The sequence below is a fragment of the Hipposideros armiger genome, unplaced genomic scaffold, assembly GCF_001890085.2.
Source record: "Hipposideros armiger isolate ML-2016 unplaced genomic scaffold, ASM189008v1 scaffold_72, whole genome shotgun sequence".
NCBI lineage: Eukaryota > Metazoa > Chordata > Mammalia > Chiroptera > Hipposideridae > Hipposideros > Hipposideros armiger.
The window spans coordinates 1,007,512-1,027,483 of NW_017731422.1; the positions used below are offsets into that span (position 1 = coordinate 1,007,512).

A 19,972-nucleotide genomic window follows, 5' to 3' on the forward strand; every position below is an offset into this window, starting at 1 on the left:
GGAAACAGCAAATCATAAAATAAAAGCATATTAATTAGCTGAACAATTGACCATGCTAAATAGATACGTGAACATACATACTGGGGAGTTTAAGCCAAGCGATCATCAATACTGATATTTACAATGAAGTGTCTCGATCAGGCCTTCCATTTCAAATTGCTTTATAAGCATCATCTAGTAACAAGCATTCCTAGTCTGTTCTAAAAATGCAGATCTGAGGGTCCCAGAGGGTGAGACAGAGTCAAACGTCAGTTGTATGGATGCTAAAGCTCATGAGGAACATCTCTGGGCACCTCCTCTGGTCCTCGCAGGGAGGACGGGAAAAGTGAATGTGGACTGGGCTGTGTTCTCTCATTTCATGGAAGAGAAAAACCTCCCCTGCAAGTTCAGAGAGTCTGTGCGTGTGACGTGTACTATCCCAACGCTGGGGCAGAGACAGAGACAAACACATTTGTCAGAGGGAAATTTCCATGATGACCATACTGACTCTTTCTTTCTTATGCTACAATTCATACCTTGCTGAGGCTCTTTTCTGAAAAATTACAAGTCAATCTTAGAACCCCTTTAAAAGAAAAAAAAATAGAAATATAGGGAAATATAGGCAAGGAAGCTCAAATTCTCGAAAGGAATCTGGATATTTTGTGATATGCCAAAGCCTGAAAGCATATAATAAACTCTGTTAAATCACAGAGAATGCTTTTTTTATTTTAACTGTAGTACTGTGGTTTTGCCATAGAAATTGAAAAGTGCCCTTTGGGTTACCATGTGAATGTGAGAATCCATTACTAAAAAAGAAAAAAAAAACTCTCTCTTCTAGTTTATTCAACTCTAAGATCCAAGGACATTCTAGATATGAAAGAAATATGCAAACTAAAATACAATCAAGTACTAAGACTTTTTTTAAAATCATCAAATCATTCTTAGTAAAGACTATATAGTATTACCAGTATTATCTTGGTGCAAGTATTAACAGGAAAATCTCTGAATCTTGGTGCAACATTAATTAAGTGGAAATCAGGAGAGTGGTACTGCGGTGAACAAGTACAATAATGGCTGATACACAAAAAGAAATACACTGTGGATTCTTCTTCCATATTCTGTACCAGTGAGGCCCTAGTATGTTGCCCTAACATCTGAAGAAAATGCTAAGTAACCAAAGCTGATTCAAAGAAGCGCCATTGAGATGACTGGAATAAGAATTTGCCCTTTGATTAAGGAAATGAGGATTAATATCCACAAAGGAAAGAAAACCTTGAAGGTGAATTATTAAGAATTTTCAAGAATGGGAAGGGATAGTCTCTGAGTATCAAGAGCACCTCATCTTCCATTTAGTATAAGACAAGAGGAATATATCAGGATAGGGTTAAGCTGAACATTAGAATTTCCCAACTATAAGCTGTCTTCATAAGACAAATTCCTTCTTTTATTTGCCCCAAAATGTATTTTCCTGTCTCCTTTTTCATTGCCTACCCAACCCAAAGAAAACAGACAGGAAGCCAAGGCTTGGTAATATGAGTGTAGCTGTCTCCACAGCCAAACATGTTCCAACTAGGCCCATTAACTGAAATGCACCCACCACCCTATTTCCTGCCAGTGCAAGTTTGGGGCGTCTGCTATAATACAGGGACTAAGACTGGGAGAAAGAAAAATGATCAGAAAAAGCTAGGGAAGCTCATTGCTTGTTGATGGTTGTTTCCCCCACCATTTATAACTTTTTATCCAGATTACAAATAGATTTTGAACTCTAAAGAACCTTCAGAGATTACCCCCAAATAGCTCCTAGGCCCAGCAAGTAAGGTATTCACAGATGAAGTGCCTAAGGCCTACAGAGGTAAAAACAACTAGCCCACGGTCCTCAGATCTTGACTAGCTCATCCTGGCCTAGGATACAGTCCTTGTCCTCGTGTACTAAGCCTTCCACTCATCGCATGGCCCCACCAGTGCTGGCTTTCTAGCTCTTTCTCCCCTTCCTCTCCCAGCTGCTATGGAGGACTGAAAACTCTCCAGACCGACAGGGTGAGACACCTAAGAACTAAGCCCTGGGAAGTGTCAAGGCGGGTTTTCAAAGCCAGTAGAAGCAGCAGCAAGGATTCAATTACAAAGTTAATAGCTCACCCATTACCCTAAACAAACTTCCATCAATACATCTTGCTGTGTCTAACTAGCTTCACGATTAGGGAATTATATAGGACTTGTCACAGTTAAATCTGTGGATTCTGTTCCTCACACACATACAAAAAAAGTATTGGTGTGATGTTGATACAGCTGTAAACATTAACAAGAAAGCTTATGGAATTGTCCCTGGAAGTTATTTTTTTTAATAGGCCATATTTTTGGAATGGCAGATTCCCTGAGGGCTGAGGGGAGGGCTACGTGATCTTGCATGGTTCTTTTATACACTGGGACTTTATGTGGGCCATGGGTCACAAGAAAATTTAATAAGCTTTGCCTCTGCTTTCTACAGCCTTTTCATTAGGTTTTTCATGGAGACCGTATGAGATTTGAGCTCAATATATGGATGTGTGAGTACACTTTTATTTTCTCTCAGCCCAGTGCTTCAGGGGAGTAACAAGAGGTTATAGGCAAAAATACAGGACTTGAATAGCACTGATAAGTGTGAAAAATTGAAGAGTAGCTGGAATTTGAAAGCCTCGATGATCTTTTGGAAATTATCTTCAGAGACTCACTACCAAGTTACCTACAGACACCCTAGAGGAATTCAAGGAATATCTATCTACCTGTGGTTGCATATATACAAAAAACATACGCATTCTTCCCTTGTAGATGTCTGCCTCTGCACAGCCACCACCACAACCACAACAAAATTCTTCCAGTACAACGAAGAACAAAAGCTGAACAGGTTCTCATCTTTCAAGCATGACAAATACCCACTACCACTAAACCACATCAGGGTAACACTTGAACGACTGGCTGAAAGGAGACGTACCTAAATCCTCAGCACCCAAGCGATCCCTTCAGAAATTGAGAACACGGAAGACAAAGGGTACAGTGACATATATGAAGGACAGGGTAATCCGCCAAGGTACAAGAGAATGAAACCTCATCCAAAGGGGCAAAGAATGGATCTTCCAATCAGGATAAAGGGATGAAGGAAGGAAAGATTCTGTGTTGTGTTTAAGACTATGCAAAAGCTTGGTCGCAGATCCTCTTCTATAGCTGTATTTTCTCCCTTGAGCAGTGGTTCCTCCACCCTGACTGGATAAGAGACTCCTCTAGGGAGCTTTGAAAAATATGCATGTCCAGGCCCCACATCAGTTCCATTTAATCAGAATCTCTGGGAGTGAGTCCAGTGTACAGCTGAGGCAGAAAGACATGGTCCAATATGATCTCAGTCCCATGTACTCAATGCCACCTAGCCGTGCCAATGACTCGCCCCTCCCCTTCTCCTCCCCCCCCCATTTCTGGAGTGACTTCTGACCTCTGCCCTGAGTTCCAGGTTTGTGTATCTCACTGCCTATTTGACTCTCCCCTGGGATGTCTCAAAGGTATCATACATGCAGTATATTTAAGACAAATTCTTGACTCTTCTCTAGAAAAAACAAAACACAAAAGCAAAACATAACAAAAAAAACCTTATTCCTCCCTAAGAGTCCCCACATCTCAGTAAATGACACCAGCCACTTAGTCGCTTCACACAAATACTTAGACATGTTCCCTGCTTTCCCCTCATCCCTCACTCCCCACATGCATTCCATTACCAAGTCTTGTCATTTCCACCTTGAAAGTATATCTCAAATCTATTCAGTTCTCTCGTTTCCACCAGTACAATCCTAGTCCAGGACCCCATTAGCTCTCTCTGGGCCCATCCTAGGGCCTTTCCGTATTCCTGAAATGTCCTCCCCCGATTCTTTGTATAACCCACTCCTTCTCATCCCTTAGGCCTCAGGGTGAACACCAGCTCCCCTGAGAGGTCTTGCCTGCCCTATATACCCAGAGGAGGTGCCCTCCCTCTTGGGCACACCCTCTGTTCATTTCCTTTAAGTCTGTTACCACAACCTGCGTTTACCTTGTGTATTAAGTCCATGAGAATACGTGCCCTGTCTTCTTCACACCTATAGCCTCACAACCTAGTTCAGTGCCCGCCATCCAGTAGGTGCTCAATATTTATGTAATAAGTGAACTGATAGATATTTTTCTCTTTGAGATGAATGTCTTGGTTGAGAAAAAATGTTCTGACCCAGGGTATCATATGACAATACCATCTTTCCCCTAAAAACTCTTCTCTTCTTATTGGGCTATCTGGTGGATCCGGTGGGCAAAGCCACTCCTTACAGATCAGCCTTCTATAGGTGTTTCCTAAGAAATTTCCCTGAAGAATATTCCGATGAAAGCTGGCTTGCTTTCTGAAAAAGTCCCATTTGTTCTCATTACAATTCTTAAGCATTGTTGCAAATCATTTCGAATCAGAGAGAGGTGAAAATGACAACAGAAATCATTTAGGCTCTAAATTTTAGAGCAATGTACTTCTTTTTACGGATGAGGACCCTGGGTCCCTGAGAGGGAAGTGACTTACCCAAGTCACATAGTGGCATGACTAGAACACAGGTTTTCTGATCGCTGGTCCAGGACTCTTTTCCCTCCCACTGCCAACAAGATTATTTTGGATTATTATAGTACAGCATCCATCATTCAGGCGAAATCATGATCAAAAGTGAATTTAAAAGAGGGGAAAAATCAAGTCGTTTTCAGAACAACTCTTTCTCAAAAAGTTGAGTGTGTTTGGCTGAATATGACTTTTGTTGCAATAAATTCAGGGGCACAAGAAGAAAGCATGATCAAAAGGTCACAGCATTCACACATCCTTAGAGCAAAGACCCATGAGGAACTGTTAGGTCATTAAGCAATAGTCCATCTAATTGTCTCATTCTCCCCACCCAGCTCTTTTAGTCCAAAGGCAACACCATGAAAGTTAGTAATACTGATTGCCATTAGAACTTCCCTTTAAAAACTTACGCATCTGAAACTGGTACTCCAAGACCTTGACACTGTGGTAAGTGAACTACAAAAATAAACTTCCCTCTGTGATATGACCCATTTTGCCCATTTTTATAAAAGTTGACATGAGAATAGCTTTCCAACTTTGGAGAGCTATGTCGGTCCCCAGTCAGAACCTCACTGTCCATGCACTATATTTACAACATGATGCACATTGCACCAGGTACAGAACTACTCCTGAAGGGTTTCCAAGTACACATACAAAAGGGGTGCACCTTTCAAAAACATGGAAAGATCTGAAAAGACCCACTACCACATAACCGCATCCGCGTAGCAAGTCATGGCTGGTCCGCATCTAATGTGGCCCAGCAGGGTCATTTTGCTGGTCAATAGCATCTCATCTTTTTACAGAAGTATTTTAAAACGGTTTTAAACACTTCTTTTACTAGGCCCCTGCTTGTATCTTGGGTATCATGAAGATACATTTTTAAAAATAAAGTTAAAAGGCAGGTCTATAGTAGAGCCCCCATCAGTACCATGTCCATATTCGGGTCAGCTCATCCAGCTAGTGCATGCCAGGCATCTACTACATGGAAGGCATTGTAAGGAGGAGGGAGAGAAAATGTGTAAGATAATGTCCTTCGCCTCAAGCAGTTCAGAGTCGTGAAGGGAAGAAAGGCAAGCAATTAAATATAACTGGAAAAGACTGCGGTGAGTGCGATCACTACGATGTCCTGGGTTGGGTGGAACAAAGCCCGGGGTCTGTTAACAAGGTGAAAAGGGGAATGGCTGTGGGTCGGATAACCACCACCATCTGCTGCAGACCTCTGGGGGCCCTCCCAACTCCATTCAGTGGGTTGAGGAGAGACTGAAGAAAGAACAAGGACAAGACTGGCACCAGAAACCAATTTGGATTTCCATTGTTCTCCTAAGAACCAGGACACCTTGCGTCACCTCTCCCAGTGAGAACAAGAAAGTGGGAACACCAAGACAGAATTTCCTGCAGACTTCTTCACAGAAGCAAGTCCAGGAGGGAAAAAGACAGAGAAAGAGAGCAGAGTCTGCCTCTTTTACCAATTTGGACTTAAGAAAGAAACAAGAAAACATACCACATATTCTCTTTTTTTTTTCTCCCCTGATTAGTCTAGTACCCATCTGGCATCACACATAGTTATTACCATATTATTGACTATATTCTCTATGCTGTACTTTACATCCCTGTGACCATTTTGTAACTGCCAATTTGTACTTGTTAATCCCTTCACCTTTTTCACCCAGCATCCCCAACCCTACTCCCATCTGGCAACCATCAGTTTGTTCTCTGTATCTGTGAGTCTGTTTCTGTTTTGTTTGTTCGTTTATTTTGTTCTTTCGAGTCTACATATAAGTGAGGTCATATGGCTATATCACATATTCTGAGACTTCTAACCAGGCAGAATGAATACCTCCACCCAATAACACAGTGGCCATTGAAACACCTCCTGAGAGAGCAGCACTTCTCTAAAGTCTGAGCATGACCGCACCTATCCCTGGGGAGGTCACTTAGCTTCCCTCAGAGGCCAACATTCACCTGCAGGGTTGACTGGAGGCTGTGAGCAACACAAAGCACTGGCTGTCGGTAAGCCCTGATTAAAACAATATGTTTACTGAGCACCTACTATGTGCCACATACTGTTCTAGGTACTGGGAACACAGTGAGTAAGACAGACAAAAATCTCTGCCTTCCTGGAGCTCACAGCCTAGTGGAAGGAGATGGAAAACACATGAATAAAGAGAAAATTATGTCAAAGGTAGTAAGTTCTGTGGCAAAAACTAAAGCAGGGACAGGCGCTAGGGAGTCCTGGGGGATGGAGAGGGCTGAGCAAGATGTACTTTTAATCGGCATATCCGAAAAGGCCTCACTAAGAGAGTGGGCATGAAAAAAAATGCTATGGTTTGGGGATTAATTAAGTAAATATGAATATGGGCTATTTAAAATATTAAGGAAGCAGTGTGTTTTTTTATTATGTAAGAATATGCCCTTATGTTTTAGAAGAGCTAACTCATATATTTAGGGGTTGTCATGATGTCCTGTATTTGCTTTAAAATATTTCAGCAAAATAACAGATGAAGCAAATATGGCAAAATGTTATTAACTATAAAATAAGATGAGCATATGGAATTTTATTAAATATAATCTCAATGTATTTTTGAACTTTTTCATTAACAAAAAACTTCAAAATAATTAAGTGGTATCTATAGGAAGAACAGGGGAGCAATTGGTGTTGACTAAAGGAAAAGAGGAGAGACGTTCACGAATGAGATCAATATGTCCTTGAAGGTTGAGTAGAATTTTGACAAGCACAGAAGGAAAGAGGAAAGCTAGCTGGAGGAAAAGTGACAGAAACATGATAATAAATATTTTGTGAGACAAGACAGTGCTAAACATACATGTGATATTAATCTAAACAGAGGTATACTATTCTTGTTTTGTTTTTCTCACTTATTTTTTTTTTAAGAGTCCACATATAAGGGAGATCATATGTCTTTCTCTGTTTGACTTATTTCACTTAGCATAATACCCTCTAGGTCCATCTATGTTGTTATGGCAAGATTGTATTCTTTTTTCTTGCTGAATAATATTCCACTTTATATATATATATAAATATATAAATATAAATATATATATATAAATATATATATATATATTCCATATCCATCTTTATCCAATCATCTATTGATGCACATCTAGGTTGTTTCCATATCTTGACGATTGTAAATAATGCTGCAATAATATAGAGAGTGTGCAGATAGCTTCCCAAGTTAGTGTTTTGTTTTCTTTGGATAAATACCCAGAAGCAGGATTGCTGAACTATATGTAAGTTCTATTTTTAATTTGGGGGGGATCTCCATACTGTTTTCCATAGCAGCTGCATGAATTTACTAATTAATCTAAACAGAGGCACAATATTCTGCAAATCACTTGATAGCTCTACTTTTACAACTATACATTAATCCTTCTAAATTTTGCAATGTATATAGAATATGCCCTTTTAAGACAGATCTTCTTATTCCCTGACCAATAAAACGATACTCTGGCAACCCACGAGACTCCTCTTGCCATGCATTTAGGCTTCCCTGGAGGAGTGGGGTGACTAGGGAGGCATTAGCTAATTTTGCTGTCAGCAAGTATGTGACAGAATGAGATCTGGTCCAATACTCTAGGGCTCAAGCCACAGGATATAACCATTTAAGAATGTTGTGACAATGATCCTTGGAGTAAAAAGGAAGAAAGGGACTTTCATCAGAATTACCATTTTTCAGAGTAATCTGGTTATATGTAAACAGAGCTGCTATTCCATAGCAGTTCTGGAAAAAAAAAAAAAGACACCTTCAGTTCTAATCTCTCTACCCTGAAAGTGGTACATGAAGAGGTATTTGTAGGGTGGGGTAAGGGAACAGGCTAATTTTAAAATCATAATTCAATTCCAAATGAAATGAGTTGGAATTCTACTACTAAGAATGAGCCTTAGTGTATCTTAAGAGAGTTCATTTTCAGTGGTTTCCTACAAAAGCACTATAACAAGGAAGATTACATAGACTCAAGTGAGTCCTTAGGGAAGTCATGCAAAGCTTGGACCCAAATACTTTGTAACTATTGAGGTTCTAGATGAAAAACCTTGATTTTCTGCATTCCTACCTGTGTGAAAATGGAAATACGATCCAGAAAAGTGAAACTCTTCTCTGTTTACATTTGGACTACCTGTCACTGGTGGTTTGTGAGTCTAAAAATCAAAGACTTTATACTCTTGTAATGCCTGTTGTGTTTTGTTAAGCCCTTTGCCTCTCCCCAACACACCCCATCCCCTCCACTACAAATCGTCCCAACCAGCTTCCCTCGAATTTCCTTATTTCCATTAATATCACCATTTTCTAGTCCCCTAGGCCCCAAATCCAGCTTAGGCATACCTTTGCCATCTCCCTTTCCTGCACCCCATCATCCAGTCAAGGCTATTCCTATAGTTTCTAGAGGGATGGGCCCCTGCTTTCCATTCTCACTAAAACCACTCCTAAGCTCTCACAGAGCAGCAGCTTGCGTATTTGAAAGGGCACCAACTAGTTGTATGACTACAGGAAGGCATTTAACAGAACTCTTTGGACCTACCAAACATGAAGGGTTGTTTCCATCATTTCTAAAATCTTTTCAGGCCCCTAAATCCTAACGTTAATGTTACTTACCTTCTCAAAACCTATATACATTGTGTTGCACTGTCTGTTGAATTAAACAGCCCCCTGAGCCCAGCAAACAAGGACCTGGAAAATATGGCCTCAGTGTACCTTCTCACTCTCACTTCTGAAGGCTACTGCTCCCACCCTATGTTCTTCTTACACTGGCCTCCCCCAGTCCTTCAGAGCCCCATACCTTTGCCCAGGCTGTCTCCTCTGTGTAGAATACCCTCTCCCCATCATCTCCAATTGGCCAAATCCCAACTGGGTCATCACGTCGGTCTGGTCTTTTCTGCCTCTAGGGCCTGAGTGATCCCCTCTGGTTTCCATCTCAGCAAGCTGAGAGCAGCTACAACCATTTCTTGTTGACTACATGTGGTTATACTTAAGCGTAGTAAGCACTCAGTAAGCATTAACTTACTCTGAATTCATGTAAAATATTTATACAAAATTTCAAACCCTACTGTCTTAGATTCTCCAGGACTTGACTATGAACCCCTTGAGGATGGGTGTCAGGTCTTATATCAAGCACATAACTTAGAGCCTCAGTAAAGAAAAGGTAGACAACAAATGCTTGTTGAAATAACGAATAAGAATATTGTTAAATTTAGAATTATCTCTCCTTTTGTCCGGTAAAAGACAGGGAGGAGGGAGAAAAGGGCTGGTTATTGAGAAACATTTCCCACAGTAAAAGTGATGAGTCTATACTTTTGCTGGGAAAGGCTGCTGAGTCATCTTTTTCCCTAAGAGTGTGCCGTCTGGTTCAGGTCAAACACTATTTCTGGACTAGAATAATAAAATGGACTAAGAAACTGTCTTCATGTTTCAGGCCTCCAGCTCCTTTGAGCCACTGGAAATTAGCAGCCATGCAGCATGACGTGTGCATGGTGCCCGGGAGCTCACACAGGACAGTCTGTGAGAGGAGACAGCCCTAGAGCAATGTTAGTGTGTGGCTTCAGACGGAGGACCACAGATAATAAACAAATCTCCTTCCAGGAGATTCTTCTCCAATGGCATTTCAAAAATGAGCTAACAGAGCCTCTCTCTAAGGGCACTTCTTAATATATAAACCAATTTCTAAAGGAAAAAAATCATAATCACTGCCACATATCTTCAAGAGCCTCCTTTCAGCCCTTGAACAGACAGAGTCAGGCATGTAGAATTCAAAAGTTAACAAGGAAGAAGAGAGGAAGAACAATTTCACCCAAGAGAGGTCTGAAGCCTTCCAGTCTCTTGGGTAAAAACATAATTATGGGAAGAAAAACATAATCTACTCAAGAGACATAATTACACAGTTAAGCCATAGACTCCATAGAAATATTCTAGGAACTCCAGTTCATAAAAAAAAAAATGTTAAAAGCTGAATTTGCTTTCTTTTAATAATAAGATGCCAGTTGAGATCAGTGAGTAAAAAGTTCACTCTCCCAAACTCATATGTAGTCATTTTTTAAAAATACAATTAGATGCATGAGAGAGGTCATTGGAGGACAGCCTCTTTCAAAATTTGGGCTTCTAAAGGTTAAAGAATTCAAGATCTTCCAATAAATACACAAATGGAAGAATTGTGAAATTTTAATTTGTATGTATTTAAATGCACATTCCTTTATAGCTTTTAGATTTTAGGCTGTGGCAAATCACAATGATCAAGGAATAAAGTACCTGGAAAAAAGGACAGGGCCACCAAGCTATGCCAGTATCAGTCACACACCAGGGAATAACTTCTAATAAACTTATGCTTAGAGTATAACCCTTTTTCTTGAAATAGTGGACTCAAAAGACTTCAGACATTTAAAGAAAAACAAAATCATGGGAGGTAAGAAGGAAAAAAAAAGGATTAAAAAATTTTAAAGAAAAACCAGATGAAAGCATAATGGAAATACACAAAAGGAGATATAATACTTTTTGCAGGCGGGGGGGAAAAAAGAGTGAACAGAGAACTTGGCTGATTTCACTGTAGACCCTCTCCCATGTCCTAATATATCTCTAATCTACTCTGCCTCTTTACCTCCAAATTCTCTGGCATTTTCTTTCTAGTTCTAATCCCACTACCCTTGACTTTTTCTGCCTATAGTTTCCAAGGTCCACGTCTTTCCCTCCTTACTTCCATTCAGGGTAAAATTGTATGAATTAGAATTTTTCAGAGTTAGAAGAGAACATGGATTTCACCAGACCACGTTCTTCATTTTAGAAAAGTAACTTATGCCCAGAAAAATACTGTGACTTGTTTGAAGTCACAGAAGTAGGCAGTGATGCCGGAAGTCAGTCCCCCGATCTGCCTCAGCTCTCTTTTTCATGTACTAGGCTGCCATACAAGGAAAGAAGAAAAAAAGCTGAGGAAAAGAGATCTAGGAAGAACAGAATAAGAAAAAGCAGAGAGGCTTAATTCAGAGATTTTATTACATTATATCCAGTCTTTCTGACTCTGTTTTATCACAACACATCTTGTTCTGTTACTGTCTCTATCCTAACATCCGCAACCATCCTGAGCTATCTGAATCTCCATCTCTTCCTTCAATTTCTAGGAAATGAACAAAAGATCGCTTTTTCTGTGCCTACACTTAACTCCCAAAACTTCGCAAAACTTCAGTGTTTTAGTTCTGAAAACACTCGCTTTGGCTTCTTTTACAATAATATCTTCACACACACCACAGTTTTGTGTTACTAGCATTTATAGAGACCCCACTGAGAGATGTAAAGATCTTTTTTAATGGTAACATTTTAAGCAATGGAAACGGTAGTTTCCATAACTGAACAAAAAGCATCACTGTTTATTTGCCAATAATCCAGCTAAACATGGATGGCATTATTCTTCAAAGAGTCCAGTGACAACTAGCCTACAGACTGTCACGCAATTCCTGGATCCTGGCTGAATTTCCTTAGCATGTGAACTTCTCTGTTTCTCTTTCATTATTAGGACTTTGTGCATATGTTGTATGAGTGTGTGTGTGTGTGTGTGTGTGTTAAGCAAAGAAAAAACACTACCTAGAGGTTATTAAAAAGTGCAAAGAGCACCTCTCCTGACATTCGCTGCTACAGCAGCAAAACATCATTTTCAATTCTCCCGTTTTTGTAACAGTAGAAAACGTTAAAAAGTAATAACCAAGGAAAAAGTCAGCCAGCTCCCGCAGCCTGGTCTTGCTGTGCTGAATGGCAGTGAAGATCATACAGGAAGAAAAAAGAAAAAGACAGGGGGAAAAAAAAAATGGGGGAAAATTTCTTGCTTAAACTGGACCTCGTCCAGCTGGCAAGAAGAGGTGGTTTTCTTAACGCTTGCGAAACCTGATTACTTTTTTAAAGGAATAAAGAAGAAGGAGATGTAAACACAGCCATTAAAACAGATTTAAGGTACTTAGTTTTAATCTAGTCTAAGGCCTCTCCAATTGTCTGCCGCTCTGCAATTCTCTGCTTGCGAGACAGTAACACGGCGCATGTCAGCGTCTCCTACCCAGCGAACGCTGTCAGCTGAGCTCTGTGGTTACCCTCTCAGGTCAGGCATGGACAGAACAGCAGCTTAAACAATAATGGATGGATGTCTGTTACGTGCTGTGTCTGTCAGAAGTCTGTTTTACGACATTAAAGGGCTATTGTGTTTATATCTACACAACAGGTCTTAAACAGATTGTTTAAACATGATTAAACAGGAGATGCCTTTGAAATAACCCTCCTAATAAAATTCAGATGGGTAAGGAACTGAAAAAATGCCATCAACAATATATGGTAAAAGCAGCTCATTCCTCTCTAAGCTGCAAGGGTAACATGATATAAACTCCAAAATAAAACAGTTTACAAGTCAAAGTCAAAGGATTCCCTCGTATGTCAGCACCCTTTTCCAATGGAATAGGATTTATCCCCCTATCCATCCACCCTTCCTAATGCGGCTGCACAATTGCCTGAAGTCTTGACAGACAGATAATTGCTTTATTCAGCCATGTGTAATGAAGGGAGTCTATTGTGTTAATCCCAGGATTCTTATCTTCTGTGAACTCTGAAGAAGAAACTGAAAACTCTACCTCTTCTTGCCAAAACTACTGGAGTTTACTCACATTCAGGCCTGCTAAAGTGTTCGTACATTCCACTCTGTCACTAAAGGTGCCAAGGATTTTGAGTAGGATCAAGTTATTGTTATAGAAAAGGGAATCTAAAGTAGTGTTAAATGGAGTTAGGAGATAGCAAGTTTCACCCTTTTTTTTCAAGGCACAGCAGGTTAGAGAAGTGCATTCTTTTCAAATTGAAGCAAGTGGGTTGGTGCTCATTTTTCAGAGCATCTCAATTAAAGAACGCTATTGAGACACCAGCTCAATGCCTTTTAAAACAATATCCCAAAACAACCCTTCAGGTGATTCAATTTAAACCTCTTTGTTTTTCAAAAGCAAGTAGAAAGTTTTAAGCATTTTTGTCTGCTGGCATCATGCTGAATTGTTTAATCAGTAATGACAAGTGGTGACATTTTTTCTTGTGTTCACGTGAAATGTATAAAGTATTGGTTTTTCTACATATACACATATGTGGTTTAGATTTATGTGATCTCTGTTATACACATGCATATATTTGCACAGAGAGGGAAGTACAGTCAAAGGAACAGCAATGCTACTAATATGAGTTCCATGTCTCTTCCCAGGTAATTTGGAGTGCTGTCCTCTCAAGGCCCAACATGCTTTATTGTCTATTGACACCAGGACACCACAACCCTTCTGAATACGGAACATTCCTTTCCTTGCAATATTGAATTCTTATCCATCAGCCTAATTAGGCATCTTTGTTTTATTTCAAAATGGCACGTCCTCAAGAATCTACAAAGCATACTGGAAAAGAAGTGATGCAGTCTGGAAAAGTGGGGCCACCAACAAAAGAACATCATCATTTGATTCTTTCTCTTCTGGGTCCTAACCTCTTTCATGGACCTTCCCCGAAAATGTTCACAGAAATGAAATCCTTTCGGCTACAAGGGTAGTCTATTTTCAAGAGTTAACTGGCCTAATGGCTCAACAAATTCTATTAACAACGCTTTAGATTCAGGAGTAAAACTCTGTCCGATATAACTGATGATTGCCCAATATGTAATAAGAAAGAACGCGTGACTAGAAGTCGGGAGATGTGGACTGTGTTCTCTAATTGTGAACTTCTCAGGTACAAAATTTTCTCATCTGTAAAGTAATAGACACCTAACTTCCAATTCTGAGAATCGAAGATGTTATGGATGCTTCACCTGTCCCTGTGGGTTACACACACACACACACACACACACAGTGAACTTAATGGAATAGTTAAAAAGATCAAGCCAGTACCTGACTAAAAAGCAGAATCCCCTATCTGAATCTGGGACTTACTACACAAGGAGCAAAAAATCTGGAATCTGTTCCTAGCCTTGCCACTGACTTGGATGGGGAGCTGCAGGCAAATGGTCTACCAGCTCTCTGCCTGAACTTCCTCCTACAACTGAGTTCCTCATCTGTCAAATAAGGATCAAAGTACGTATCTGCATCACAGAGATATCATCAGGATGAATGGTAATAAAGGTAAAAATGTCCTACACAGGCAAAACCACTAGGCAAATATAATAGCCCTGTATCCATTCAAATGTCCCAAGCACTTATTATGAACCATAAACTTTGCTAAGCTCGGGAGCTCGGAGTACACTTGGGGAGGCATGATATAAACCAATCATTACAGCAATGTGGCAAACAGCATAATCGAGGTCTGAATAGGCAAAGGGAGACCAAAGATAAATGCTTTCACTTCCAAGAGCAGTCAGGAAGGGCTCACAGAGGAGCCGGCATTTGAGCAAACTTAAAGATGAGTAGAATTCAGTCAAGCGCATTCAGAAGGAACAGACATGCCAAGCAGAAGCAACAGCCGGTGCAAAGACACAGGTATTTAAAAAGTGTCGGAGAGTGAAGTCGTTTGGCTCTGCCTCAGGGGTGTGGGCGGGAGGCGGTCAGGCAGGTCAGATGCTGTAGGGGCCTTATCCACCATCCCACAAAGTCTGAACTTCATCCTGTAAATAACAGGGGGCCACTATGGTATTTTAAGCAAGGGTACGCCATGAGCTGATGTACAGTTTCGGAGGACCCCTTTACTTACAGGGGAAACAGATCCAGAAGGAAGTTCCATTAGAGGCATGAAACCAGTTAGCAAATTATTTTTACATGATAGGCCAGGAGATAAACACTGAGAGTGTGAAGTAAAGCCAAAGCAGTGCGAGTGGGTCTGAGGGAAGGCACCCGAGACACAGAACAGAGGTTCCGACAACAGTATCATAGAATCATCAGATGGAAGAAGTAAGGCAGAGAGGATGCGTCTCAGGTTCCTTTTTGGGTCAAAGGTGAACTGTGGGGCATTCACAACTGGTAAACCTGGAGAGGGTTCATATTTGGGGAGAGAAGTTTGGTTGAAGCGGAGGTGGGACATCCCGAATATTGGGTGTGACATCAGTTTGAAGGACCCATGGGACTTATTCAGGTGGAAATGCCCAGGAAGCAAACTAGAAAAATGAATCTGAATTTCAGAAGAAGCTACAGATGCGTCCTCTAGTCAAGGGAACTTGAAGCCATTGGGGTAAATGACATGGTCACTCAGGGGACGGGTATAGAATGAGTGGAGGAAAATGTCTAAAAAGGAACTGAAGAAGCACAAACATTTCCAGGATAGGCAAGGAAGAGGAACCAGGTAAGAGATGTAGGAAGGAGGAAAAGGCGGAGCCAGTGGTGTCATGGGGACGAGGGAGGAGGCGGCACTCGGGGACACAAACCATGAGCGGCCACTGAAGCAGTTCCAAGGCTGCTCTTCTGCAGCTTTCAGGGCCCCGGGGGAGGTTGGCAGGAGGGCGGAGAGCAGCCTCTCCTGGGGCCAAGGACACAAAGCTAGTTTGGCCACAATTTGGTAAAATGGATAATTCTTCTCCACTCATTCTGTACCCATCACCCCTAGCAACCTCATCGACACCAATGGCTTCAAGTTCCTGTGATTATCAAAAACGCATCTCCAGCCTTTCCTGCACTTCAGACTCATATTTCTATCTGCTTGTTGGGCATCTTTTGAATAAGAATACCTTTAATGGTGATTATAAGCATGTGCAGTGTCTTCTGAATTCAATCTTGGTCATGTTATTTCAAAGGAATGGGGAATATACCTAGCCTAAAAGCCCTCTCGACTGCATGGCCATCGGCTCTCTCTGGGCCAAGTCACAAGTCAGGCTGTGGCTCCGTACCTGTCACTTGCACAGGTCAGAGAGAAACCAAAACTTTTTTCTGGTCTGACTATTACACTGGGAAGGCCAAGATCAGTCAGCATTAAAGACGAGGGAGAACAACAGAAGAGGTGAAACAACAGTTAAAAATGTCTAAAATCAACCATCTTTCCCAGCCTATCTTCTGAGAAAGGTTCCTTCCTGAACCCCGTGAAACAGTATATCTGACCACTTCTTAGCCTGCCGTTTGCATTCCGATAAGCTCAAGAAAATTATGAAAACAAAATAAAATAAACTTGATCCCTCTTCTCCGCTCTCCCTCTTTCTGCATTCTCACTCCCATTGTCCATCAGAAAGTAACAAACCCTGAAGCATGTATACAGGGATGAAAGAAAAGAATCCATCTGCTGCAGATGGAGATATGGCAGGTACCCAATGCAAATAGCATGAGTTGGAGCTGCAATTTGACTAATAAACACATAGAAAAGGGCTTTGGAAAGAAAAGTCTGAGCCACCAAGTTGACCTGAAGGTTTTTAGGCCTTTTTCTTTTTCCCTATGTGAAAACTGAACACCAGAGGCTGCTAAATTTGAGAACAATTTAGAGTTTTCCTTGAAAACACAACATAATTACCATCTCTACTGATTTCGTAATGAGCTTATTTTCTATTAATTCAAAATGAGGTCCTAGACCAGTCTATAATATTATGTACCAGTTCATGGTATAAATTTTTATTCCTCAATACCAATCGAACACAAACTTCAATACGCATCTTAAAAGTTCATTCAATCACCTGATCTACTTTGTTCAACTGAGTATCTTTAATGAGCAAAACATGATCACATTGGAACTGGAACAGCATTAGTAGAGGAAATCGAGAAATACAGGACTCAACAATGACAGAATTGTTAAAGAGTATTAGAGAAGGAAGCATCTGAACTTAGCCCTGAAAGTAGCATAGGCCCCAGATTAATAAAGAAGAGAGCAGAAGACAGCTGAGGCCAAAGGAACCCCCTGGGCCAAATCACTGGGCCGTGTTATAATTTCCATCAGTAGACCTGCAAAGGGAGCTTGAGTCAAGATGGAGAGTTTGGGGGGCTCTTCACATCAAAATAAAAGAGATTTAGTGTTAGTTTTCTGAAAGTCACCATCTACCTTCCTAAAATTCAATATTCAAGAATTTCTGCCAATAAGTTGAATTAACTGATATTCAGGATTTGACTCAAATGCCTTCACTTCAATAAACCCTTCCCTCCATCCCCCAAAACAGAAGTAAAACTGCTTCGACACTTCCATGTCACTTCACCTGTCACTTTTTTATGCCCTTTCCCATTTTCTATCGCTTCTATAACACAGTCACAGTCCTTAATAGTCCATGCTTTATCTCCTTACTAGACTGAGCTCCTCTCTGGGCCACACATAGGGCAAAATCATCTCTGAACTCTCAGAGGCCTTTAAAAGTGCATATGATAAATAGCCAGTAAGTGTTTGCTGCATAAATGAATGAATCCACAATGTGGGTCAGTGACTGAAGGGATCATCTCAATGCTAGCAACCTTTCTATCTGGTAAAAATCAGTTCCCACTACAAAAACACCTAAGGCATTGGAAAAAAGCCTTCTAACTACATTCAGTCACAGGCATCTTACCTTCTTCCTCTAGGATACGAAATGAAAAGTGGGACTTAATACCTATTAACTATTCACTGGGAGTCTAACACTCAAAGAGACATTTAACTTCCTAGCATTACCAAAAGCCAGACTAAGCTCTACAGATTCTGATAATTTTCCAGGCTTATTAACAGAAATTAACAAAGATCAACTTTCGCTTATAGTCCTTCAATAGAAAAGACGAAACGAGAAGGCCATACCCCTCAAAAAAAAAGATAAAATGAGTAATGATTCATCACAATGTACATACTGTGCTGTGCACTAATATATATATATATATATATATATATACACACACACACACACACATACATACATACATACATACATATATATCACGAAAAAATATTGTGGGATCATTTAATATATTTACTTTAGTTCTACCTAAAATATTCCCTAGCCATTATGCAAATTGCATTGTTACCTTGCCCTCTAATATAGCTATCTCTGGGACACACCAGTACTGTGACAACTGGTTCAGGGGAAATTTTTATAGCCACTGATGCTGGGCAAGAGAAAAAAACATTGGGCTGTCGGAAAAGTCATGACATATTTTTTCTGTTTTTCGATGCAAAAATGCATCATGACTTTTCCGACAACCCAATAGTAAAGCCCACTATATCTGCATTAAGGGTTTGGCAGACAGAATGATTATGCTGACCTTAAGATGTGTTTTCGGTGTTGACAAATCACATGTTTGTTAAGGGAAATTTTTCTTCTCTTTAAGAACAAAATCCCTAGGCCCATATGATAATTCAAAACATGTATACCTGACATGGCTGTGGTACTGCCAACCTTCTACCTGTTGACCATGGTGGCATTTGTGAAAAAGACAAGAAAACACCTGTCACAACTACATGGGAAAAAGAAAATCTGACATTTATTCTCAGACATATGTGACTCCTTTCAAGAACTCCTGACTCAAAAATTCAGAGGGAAGTGGCCCTATAATAACATCTCTTCTGAGAATAGTGCCATATGGTTTTAACAGAGGTTTATTTCCTGAACCCAAAGAAGGCTGCTGATTCTCAATCCAACGAAAATAATTATGCAGACAATTTCACTCTATTACTTTCAGTGAAACCCATGCTGTGTGGTCCACACATGCCTGCTGACACCTTCAAAGAGACATGAAGCCATTTTTATGAACCGTACCCTTAATGGGTGGAACGCAAGATAAATTCCCTTGAAGATTAGCACCTGTCGCCATGCATAAGGCACCCCACCCTGACTACCACATATGAATTCTCTGAGTGGGTCAAGAAACAGGGGAGAGATGAACAGAACTTCCGAGTAACAAGTAATTATGGGTCAGATATTAGGGCAAACACACACACACACACACACACACACACACACACACACACATATGCACACCCAAGAACCAGAAAGACTGTATCTCCCAAAGTCAACAGCACTGCTGGGAAATTACTTCAGATACAATTGGCAGGTAGGAGGATTAGGGGAGGTTAGAGCTGGGGCGGAGGGGGATGGGGAGGGGGTGTTTGAAACAGGGAACCACCCCTTTGTATAAATTTCAGCAACATTAAACTGCTAACCTTAAAATAATCAAGAGAAGAGGAAAATAAAATCCTTTCTGTGCTAAAGCTGAACAATACAAATGCTGTAAAAATAAAGGTTTAAACCAAAGAATACAACTATTAAACTCTCAAAGAAGACCACCCTTTAAGCCTAAGAATGTTTAAGAACAGAATACGCCAACCCGTGCCAGGTGGCCCCTGAATCTGAATTCTATTACAGCAGTTGGCTAGGACATGAACTAGTTCTCCCTTTCCGGCTATTCAAGAGCCCTGAGTTTGAAAATGAACCCATGAAAACTATTTTTTATTTTGCCAGTGTCCTTGGCGTCTTGCAGAAAGATTCTCTTTTCCTCCCGTAAGATCTCTGCCTTCCAATACCTACCCGCCTCTCCTTGAATCAGCAGAGAAACAACCA

At 40.6% G+C, this 19,972-nt stretch overlaps 1 protein-coding gene across 2 annotated transcripts in view; it reads right to left on the minus strand.

Annotated features, from left to right (window-relative positions):
* RUNX2 (RUNX family transcription factor 2) overlaps positions 1–19,972 on the minus strand; it is a 225,041-nt gene that overhangs the window by 56,180 nt on the left and 148,889 nt on the right. The gene's annotated exons all lie outside the window — the stretch shown is intronic.